The sequence below is a fragment of the Camelus ferus genome, chromosome 4 (genome assembly GCF_009834535.1).
Source record: "Camelus ferus isolate YT-003-E chromosome 4, BCGSAC_Cfer_1.0, whole genome shotgun sequence".
NCBI classification, from domain to species: domain Eukaryota; kingdom Metazoa; phylum Chordata; class Mammalia; order Artiodactyla; family Camelidae; genus Camelus; species Camelus ferus.
Genome location: NC_045699.1, coordinates 51,530,663 through 51,541,502, shown reverse-complemented (window position 1 = coordinate 51,541,502; position 10,840 = coordinate 51,530,663). Strand labels below are relative to the sequence as shown.

The 10,840-nt window shown below is 39.4% G+C and overlaps 1 non-coding gene across 1 annotated transcript; it reads right to left on the bottom strand.

Annotated features, from left to right (window-relative positions):
• Window positions 1-7,304: 7,304 nt before the first annotated feature.
• LOC116663427 lies at window positions 7,305-7,468 on the bottom strand. The gene has a single exon (XR_004319681.1). It is a non-coding gene; the product is annotated as a U1 spliceosomal RNA (small nuclear RNA).
• Window positions 7,469-10,840: the final 3,372 nt, after the last annotated feature.

The following is a 10,840-nucleotide window of genomic DNA, read 5'->3' as shown; positions in this document are numbered from 1 at the left end:
GCAGAATTAATTGGTTCCTTCAACTATATTCCATAGAGCCTTGTAAGAACCTGTAGCTTGGTCCTTAGCTGCTCATTTACCTGCCAATTTACTTGCCTGCCTCCCTCACTAGACCAAAAGCTTCCTAAAGGCAGAGACCGTATTGTTTAAAAATTCTGTTTATCCAGTACCTAGCACAGTCCTCATGGAGGATTCTTGGTAAATACTTACTGAATTGAAAAACAATCATTAATGCTGAATTGCCGATTTTTTCCACCAGAATTGACAGGATATTTAAGAATAAACTGTCCACCCCCCTCATTTCATAAATCGGAAAAAAAGAAAGAAAGAAAGAAACCCTGAAATGACCAACAATTTAGTGTCAGAGCTGGTATGGAACATAAACCTTGTGACTTTCAGGCCACTAAGAATTTTTCCCATTTCCCAGTTTCTAGGCTGAAGCTATTTTTTAGTTTGACCACTTTATTCAATTCTGGTGACATGACCTTCCCCCAGCTCTGGCTTTACCAGTCATAGAAATAATTTTCCATAAATCCTAGTTTGAGCACAAGGAAGAAGTGAGAAATGTCAGAAAGGAAAAAAAGACTACATCCTGGCTGGGAAACCAACCGTCCCTAGGATCACCCTCACTTAGCAAGCCCCGCTGCACCCAAGACTCCCCGGCTAGCGGCCCAGAACCCCTCCCTGGGCCTAGAAGCCACTGCTGACCCCCGACAAGGCTGGGCGGGGTCTGCCAATCCAAAAGTGGGCAGAAGACCTACAAAAACATTTCTCTAATGAAGACATACTAACGCCCAACAGGCATATGAAAAATGCTCAATATTGCTAATTAACTGAAAAATGCAAATCAAAACTACAATGAGGTATCACCTTAGACCAGTCAGAATGGCCATCATTAAAGTCCACAAATGATAATTGTTGGAGAGGCTGCGGAGAAAAGGGAACCCTCGTACACTTAGTGGGAATGTACTCTGGCACAGCCATTATGGAAAAGAGTATAGAGATTCCTCAAAAAAACTTAAAATAGACTTACTACTATATGATCCAGCAATCCCACTCCTGGGCATATATCTGGAGGAAATTTGAATTCAAAAAGACACAAGCACTCCAGTGTTTAAATAGCACCACTATTTACAATAGCCAAGACATGGAAGCAGCCTAAATTTCCATCAACAGATGACTGGATAAAGAAGTTGTAGTATATATGTACAATGGAATACTCCTCAGCCATAAAAAACACTAAAACAATGCCATTTGCAGCAACATGGATGGACCTGAAGATCATCACACTAAGTGAAGTAAGCAAGAGAAACAAAAATACCATATAGTATCACTTCTATGTGGAATCTTAAAAAAGACACAAGTAAACTTACTTATAAAACAGAGACAAACTTAGAGACACAGAAAACAAATTTGGTTATGAGGATGGGAAGGGATAAATTGGGAGTTTCAGATTTGCAGATACTAACTACTACATAAAAAATAGATAAACAACAAGGTCCTACTGTAAAAAAGGGGGAACTATATTCAATACCTTGTAATAGCTTATAATGAAAAAGAATATTAAAAAGATTATATATGTAAAACTGAATCACCATGCTGTACACCAGTAATTAACATGATTGTAAATCGACTGTATTTCAATTTTTTAAAAAATACGATTTAAAAAAAAAAAATAGAATGGGTGGGGTTTGGTATCCTTTATGACCCTGCCCAGTCAAACTCCTTTTCTGGAGGCAGCTGAACTTTGTCCTCTAGTCTACCAATCACTCTCTGATCTCCTATTCCTAAGGTGAAAAGTACACAGAGAAACACAATGATGACACATGATTCAACACATTGTGCCTGGAGATGCCTGCTGCCCCACCCACCCCAGACTGGAGCCCTTGGATACTGAGCTCAGCCTGGATGCTCTTTTATGTCTCTGATAGGTCTGACAACAAGTCCCTTGAGTTCACCCAAGATGAGGCACGAAGAAAGAATGGCAGTACCTTTCTCAGTAGGCTTTGTCCAGGATCAATATTTATTCATGCTTTCAACAAAAATTATATCTCTCAACATCACTAGTCACTAGGGAAATGCAAATCAAAATCATGAGATATCATGTAACACCCAGCAGGATGGCCACCATCAAAAGAACAGAAAGGAAGTCTTGGCAAGGATGTACAGAATGTAAAATGGTACAGTCACTATGGAAAACAGTATGGAGGTTCCTCAAAAAATTAAAAATAGAATTACCATATGATCCAGTAATCCCACTTCTGGGTATATATGCAAAAAAATTCAATACAGGACATCAGGGAGATATCTGCACACCCGTGTTTATTGCAGCACTATTCACAATAGCCAAGAGCAGGAAGCAACCCACATTTCCATCAACAGGTGAATGCATAAAGAAAATTTGGTATACACACACATACAATGAAGTATTATGCAGCCTGTGAAAAGAAGGAAATCCTTTCACGTTACAACCTTGAGGACACCATGCTCAGCAAAATAAACCAGTCACAAGAGGACAAATACTGTACGATCTCACTTATATGTAATACCTAAAGTAGTCAAAAATCTTAGAAATGGAAAATAGGAAGTTGGTATCAAGGGTTGTTTTTACTTATTGCTTCTCTCCATCTATGTTTTCCTTCTGCAGTGTCATGTATTTGTATGTTAGGTCTCTTGAATTTCTCCCCCAGTAACTTTTCTTTCAAGATTTTCTTATTTTTATCTTTCTGCTGAAGTATTTGTAACAGATATGACTGGTGCCCTGTTTCACAGCCACTTGACCAATCTCTGATGTCAACTGCAGCTGCAGTGTACACTTCCATGTGTGCTCAGACTTGCCTTGTGCTGACAGCTGTCCACTTCAACCACTGCCCACATCTTGAAGTGCAGCAGAGTTAATGTTCCCAGGGGCAGCCTTCGATCAATGGGGAATAGGAGACAGTAGATAAATGCTCCAGTCTCCTGTCCTTCAAGGGCTCAGTTCCAGGAAGCATTCTGGATGCTTCTCAGGAGATCCCAGTGGAATTGAGTCTTGCTGCCCACAGCAGTGATTTCAATAATGCATCCTTATATTGGATTTTACTTGTTCCCTGTCTCACTCTCCATCCTCTCACTCCTGCTTCCAGGAATCATCTTTAAAACACACTGTCTGCACCCAAGTCCATGTCTCAGTTTCTGATTTGGGGTGACTGAGTTCATGTAGGGGGAGACAAACCAAAGAAATATTTTGAGAGATTCCTGTATTTACTTCTTCAGATCATTAATCTGGGCCTCAATATTAATCACCCTTTCCTTTAACTCAGGCAAATTTTTAGCTCAAAAATTAAGTTATTAAGCTCCAAGAAGGCTATGTTTTATTCTGTCCCCTGTCTCATGCATGCATTCGTGCTCGCTCTCCCTCTCCCTCACAGATGGTCATCCATCTCCTCCTGTAGATCTGTTCCACCATTTTTGTGTCCTAACTGTTCAATCTGATTCTCTTCTGCCTCTTGGGGCCCATCAAGCCTAAATACTTTTATATCCTTAATTATGGCAATTTGAAAGAAGCTAGGTATCTCTTACCCTGGGAGTCTGTGGCTTAAGAATGGGATATCAGCCCCCACTGAGGCTCTTGAGGGAAGCTTCTCAACTCTCAGTTCTACCTGAACTCTTCCAATCTGGAGAGAAGGACAGACTTTGCCCACTCTTTCAACTTCCTCCTGCCTTTCTGTATGATGGAAATGAGCACACTGCCAAGAGTTGGCATTGGATTTCTTCTAACATGCAAAGCTCTCTGAAAACCAGTGTCTTCCCATAACAACTCCCTCCTTTCCTCATCCCTGGTTTCTGACGCTTTCTCTGGGTGACTGCCTAGCAACTCGGAAAGCTCCCGTCCAGTTCTCTTTCAGGGACCTCAGCAAAGCCTGAGGTCTTATCCACCCCCAGTCACTGAAAGAGCTTGACACCTAGTTGGCCCAGAAGTAAGTTTGCTTGGAATTGGAGTAGGAGGAACTAGAATTATTTTTAGGTCACCAGGTCCCAGAATCCCGTTCTCTCGGGGTGGATGATAAGTAAGTCACTGGATTGGCTGAGACCATACAGGAAATGAATATATATAAAAAGAGGGCTCAGGACAGGGTTCTGGAGCATGAACACATTTAGAGGACAGGGACAAGAGGAAAACTTACCTATAATATAATTTAAATAAATGTTTAAATAAAATATTTCTAACAAAACTGTATTTTATTAATAAAAACATAGAGGGGTAGCCATTACATCAAAAAGCAAAAAAAGAAAAATCACATGATCTTATTAACTAATGTAGAAGTATTTAACAAAATCTAACACCTATTCATGATTTTTAAAAAACTCAATAAACTAGGAGTAAAGAACTTCCTGAAGTTGATTTAAAAAAAACCTACAAAAAACCTACAGCTAACATCACGTTTAATGATGAAAAACTCTATAACCTTTCCTACTAAGTTCAGCTACAAGGCTAGGAACTCCTCTATGACCACTCCTTTCCAATATCATCCTGGAAGTCCTTGTTGTTGTAATAAGGCAAGAAAAATAAAAGGTACACAGATCAGGAAGGAAAACATAAAACTGATGACATTCATAGATGATGTGATTGTCTGTGTAGAAAATCCTAAAGAATCTACCCAAAAATTTCCTGGAACTAATAGTGTAACATACAAGATTAATGCACAAAAGTCAACTGCTTTCTTACATACCATCAAATAATAAGTGGAATTTAAAAACAAAAACAGAACGTTATTTACATTATCACCCCCCCCAAAATTAAATATCAATGTATAAATCTAACAAAGTATGTATATGGTCTACATAAGGAAAACTACAAAACTCTGATGAGTGAACTCAAAGAATTAAATAAGTAGAGATATACTTCATGTTCATGGGTAGGAAGACTTAAAATCCTAAGATGTCAGTTCTTCCCAACTTAATCTGTAGATTCAAAGTAATTTCAATCAAAATCCCAGCTAGATATTTTGTGGATATTGACAAACTGATCCTAAAGTTTCTAAGGTAGAGGTAAAAGAGCCAGAATAGCCAACACAATACTGAAGGAGAAGAAAACAGATGAAGGATTGACACCACTTGATATCATGACTTACTATAAATTTATAGTAATCAAGACAGCATGGTATTGTCAAAAGAACAGGCAAATAAAGCAATGAAACAGAATAGAATGTCCAGAAATCGACCTATGTAAATACAGTCAACTGTTCTTTGACAAAGGAGCAAAGGCAGTACAATGGAGCAAAGATAGTGCTGAAACAACTAGATAGCCACATGCCCCAAAAAAAGGATCTAGACACCAGACACAGACTTTACATCCTTCAAAATATTTACTCAAAATGGACCATATATTTAAATGTAAAATGCAAACTATAAAACTCCTAGAAAATAAGATAGGAGAAAATGTAGACCACTTTGGGTATGGTGATGACTTTTTAGATACAACATCAAAGGCATGATCCATGATTGAAATAATTGATAAGCTCGGCTTCATGAAAATGAAAAACTTCTGCTATGAAAAAACTAACGTCAAGATAATGAGAAGCCAAGCTACAGACAAGGAGAAAATGTTTGCAAAAAACATATCAGATAAAGGACTATTTTCCAAAATGTACAAAGAATTCTTAAATTTCAACAATAAGAAAACAAACAGTCAAGTTAAAAAATGGGCCAAAGACCTGAACAGATACTTCACCAAAGAAGATATACAGATGCCAAATTAAAAAATGAAAAGATTCTCATACTATGTCATCAAGGAAATGCAAATTAAAACAATGAGATATCACTAAACACCTGAAAGGTCAAAGTCTGGAACACTGACAATACCAAATGCTGTGTAAAATGTGGAGCAACAGGAACTCTCACTCACTGCTGGTAGAAATGCAAAATGGTACAGCCAACTTGGAAGATAGTTGGATGGTTTCTTACAAAATTAAAACATACTCTTACCAAATGATCCAGAAATTGTGCTCCTTGGTATTTACCCAAAGGAGTTGAAACCCTTCTACATAAAAACCTGAACATGGATGTTTATAGCAAGCTTTATTCATAATTGCCAAAACATGGAAGAAACCAAGATGTCCTTTAGTAGCTGAATGGACAAAAACAATGGAATAGTATTCAGGCCAAAAAAAAAAAAAAAAAAAAAGAAAGAAAGAAAAGAAATGAGCTATCCAGCCCTGAAAAGATGTGAAGGAAACTTAAATGCATAGTAAGTAAAACAAGCCAGTCTGGGAAGGCTGTGTACCGTAAGACTCCAACTACCTGATATTCTGGACAAGGCAAAACTATAGGGACAAAACTATCAGTGGTTTCCAAGGGTTGGGAGTGGAGGGTGGAATCAACAGGCAAGAGCACAGAGGATTTTTAGGGCAGTGAAAATACTCTGTATGATATAAAAATGATGGACACATACATTTGTCCAAACCCGTAGAATATATAACACCAACAGCTAAACTATAGACTTTGGATGAGTACAAGGTGCCAAGGTAGGTTCATCACTTATAACAAACGTACCACTCTAGCAGAGGCGGCTATAGATGTGCAGCGGCTGGGGTTATGTGGGAATCTCTTTTCTCTCAATTTTGCTATGAACCTAAAATTGCTCTTCAAAAACAATTTTTTTTTAATATAGAGGGGTAGTACTAAGAACTGTCTGAGCAAAGAGGCCCTTGGAGGACCCAATTAGTACAGTCAGTGACTCCTGAACCTTAGACAGTACAAGACAGAAAAGAGGAGAAACAAAATGGCAACCATCAGTGAAATGAACTCAGCTCCCTTTCCTTGGCAGAAAAAACAAACTGCAAAGGAATTAGCTCATGAATTCAATAAGCCATTCAGGATACAGAGCCTGTGTCCACACAGACAAGAGATGAGATGGGTCCTGGAGAGGCAATCCAGCCATTTGCACCACTCCATGAAAACCAGCATGCCTCATTTTATCGCACTTTGCAAATATTGAATTTTTTACAAATTGAAGGTTTGTGGCAACCCTGAGTCAAGCAAGTTGATTTGTGATATTTTTTCCAACGGCATTTACTCGCTTCGTGTCTCTCTGTGTCACGTTTTGGAAATTCTCGCAATATTTCAAACTTCTCCTTACTATTATATTTGTTTTGGTGATCAGTGATCTCTGATGTTAGCACAGGGAAATCCTGATAAAGTTGGGAGGCCAAAAATAGAAGTAAGGGTCTATCCCCAAGGCTCTCATGGTTATCAGAAAACAGACAGAGTCCCTGGTTGCAGAGTAGGAATATATTGAGTTTGGATGGAATTTTTTTTTTAACCAGGGGAAAGCACAAACACAGTCCCCCACTACCACAAATCATGCAGTAGAGTTTCCCACATCTGGGGAAATTGCAGGGGTCAGCACACCCGGGGTGCAATGCATGAGCCTCTCCCTGGGAAAACCATCTTCATGATCACAGTATCTCCCCTGCCAGGTAAATGTGGAATTCTAATTTCGATAAGAAATCTGTAGACCTAACACTCTCTATATGGGATACATAACATTTTACATCTATTAAACTCTTAACTCCTGTAAGAGTGCCTTCTCTGTATCTCAGAGAATCACAGGAAAATGAGGAAAAACAAATATTCTATCTACAAATATTTACTTGGATCAATTCACTAAATATGAATGGCCAGGCATGCTACAAAATAATAATAATAATAATAATAATAATAATAATAATAATAATAATAATAATAATAATAATAATAATACATACAGAACTTGCCAGTTTTGAATCACCTCCACTTACCTGATTTAATGCAACTCTTAAAGCAGTCCTGTGTGAAAGGTAGGGCAGCTAACATTAATAACCCCATTTTACAAGTAAGGCACTTAAGGCTTCCAGAAGTTAAATGATGCACTCAAGTTTGCACGCTAAGTACCAGAAGTGGGACCAAAACCCAGGGCTGGCGCCGCCACTGCCGCTGCTGAAGAAGGCAGGGAAGGAAGGGTAATGACTTGTAATTGAAATGTCTACCAGGAGTGCGATGAGCTAGCGTGGGTAACGGCTGCCCCGACTCGGGCTGGGCCGGCAGCGGGCCAAGAGCAGCCTGTTTCCCAAGCACTCCTTCACTTGTTCAAGAGATCATGAAAATCCAATTGGGCTATAACCAGCCCTTAATTCCCCACCCTTGATGTGAGGAGCCATATTTGTCTCATTAGCCTAGGTCATAAACTCCAGCAGGAGGGAGAAAAGGAGGCAGAGGAGAAGAGGGAGGGAGGGGAAGGGGGACAATCGTAGGAGGAGAAAGCCTGGCGGAGGGGAGGAAGGGGCAGCGCAGGGCCAGCACACCCCCTTAGACCAGGCGCACTCCCCTCCCCGGCACAAGCATAATTACCTTTTAAGTTTACAGAGCTCTTGGTAGTTTTTTAAACAGTGGTGTGTGCTCTCTCATTTGGTCCTTATGATCTTCCAGGGTGGCAGACAGGGCAGAGAAAACCAATTCCATTTTACCAGAGAAGGGACGGGGCACTGAGAAATTGAGAGAATTCTCCAGTGGTAGACCAGGGCCAGTGAAACCCGTGTTTTTTGACTCCTACTCTGTAAACAGCAGGCCATCATCAAACCCCCCTTGAGCCTCTGCAGGGGATAGCTCCAGGGTTCCCGGGAACATAACATCATGTGGCCTCTTCGTACCTTTCAAAATACAGACATGTATCAAATGAGGGGTTTTATTTCTACATAGCAGAGAGGTTTGAGTCTAAAAATTTTAGTACCAAATATTTTAAAAGACAATGGGATGTCCCTCTTCTTTGGCTATATTGGAATACGAATCAATCACCTATTGATTAAACTAGCAGGTCAAGAGAAGGAAATTAGAATTATCTTTGTTTAGTTTACAGAGAGCTGTGCCATAATGGTGTATATTAGAGAAACTTGATCTAAATCAAGCATGAAAGTCTTGGCTTCAAACTACATCTCTTGGATGCTTGCCTTCCATGTAAAAGAAATATAGCAAGTGACTATCTCCAAAGAATAAGGCTCTGCAGGGAGCCAGAATAGAGGTACTTCTAGAAAAGCAATGAGGTCCTATACAATGATACAGGCTGTCAAATCAGGGAAGCTATGTTCAAATTCACTCTCTACCACTTGTATAACATGGATAATACAATAATTAAGAGTGTAGATTTGGGGGTTCAAATAGATCCAGGTCCAAATCCTGGTCCTATCACCTTAGGAAAGTTATATTGAACCCCTCAAAACTTCACATCCCACCATCTGTACAGTGGGGATAACTGTGCTGGACTTGCTGGATTGTGCTTATCAAGTGGTAACTATTATCATTAAGGAATATCTTACATTTTGTGATATCTTTTGCCTACATGGGACTTAAATAGTCCAGCTATACCATATAAGATTTTTTTTCCAACAAAAATATTAATTGGACATTATCCCTTTATTTAATCTTCGTATTTTTGGTATTGGTACTAATTAGAATAAGTGCTTCTGAATTTGCCTACCCTAAATAATACACATAAATTATATTTCTGCTTCAAGAGTTCACCATACACAGGATACGGGTCAACTTCTGTCGAATTGTGTTGGAAAACAATAGGACTTTATTGAAACAGGTCTCAAGGGCTCAGAAGATAAAGTATTTGATAAATGTCTTTTACAAGGAATTCTTAAGATTTTAGTTGAAAACTTTAGTTGGAGGCAAAGTTTAAGCTTTCCATATTTAAACAGTTCTGTTGTGTTCTCTGAAGGTAATGCGGTATTTGTTGGGATTTTTGTTGTTGTTTCTAATGAAGAGACTGGCCCATGTTCGTAACGCTGCGTCTTTAAAGAAAAATCAGTCAACACATGGTCAAGTACAATTTTGGAATCTCCTCCAGAAAAAAAAAATATCTTTCAATAACTAATGGGTGGCTGATGACCTTCATGGTTAGCAGAATTACCATGTGTCTTTCTAAGGAAATAAATGACCTCTGAACAGAGGAAATACAAAGATGCTCAGGCCCCAGAGTCCCAATTCTTGGGGTAATTGCAAAGGGTTAAAGAAAGCTACTCTACTTTCTGACATCTGAATCCTTACACACGGCTCTCCATAGATTGAACTAGAACCAGACTGCTAGAACCAAGACTGAGACTATGTGTCCTCTGGAAACTTAGCTCATTTATTACTGCTGCTGTCCCTGGAAGAATTGTTTTTGGAGCAAAACAGTTTAAGAGTTCTAGAGTCAGAGTGCCTAGATTTGAATCCCAGCTACATGTAGCTGACCTACGCAAGGCAGAGTTCCATAGATGCTTGTATTACTCCCATTTTACAGATGAGGAGACTGAGGCACAGAAAAGTTAAGCAACTTGACTAGGATCACACAGAGGGTACTGTAGCTAGAATCCAACCTGGCTCCACTGTGCTCTTCCCTCTCTCAAGGTCAACCACTTACCAGCTGTGTGGCTTTGGGCAACCTCTCTAGGCCTCACTTGCTAAATGGAGATAATCATAGGTCACTACATTGTAACAAACTTGGAGGGTTGTTAAAAGAATTAACAAAGAGAACTCCTGTATTGTTCTCAGCCCAGCACCTGGCACATGGTAAATGCTCGACAGAAACTATATAGTCGTGTCTCCTTGGTGAGGATAGAGACCACATTTGATTCATTTACCCATATATGCTGCTAAGAAAGTCACAGCCTCTCTGAGACTTCCTTTCTTCCATCTGTGAAATGGGATAACAGGATATCAGCATCAGAGTTATTCTGGCACATAAAAGACACTCAGAAAATACCTGATGACTTAGTGGAATCTCTTTATGTGGTACCTAACACAGTTCCACATAAAAATAGGTACTGCAATAAAACCT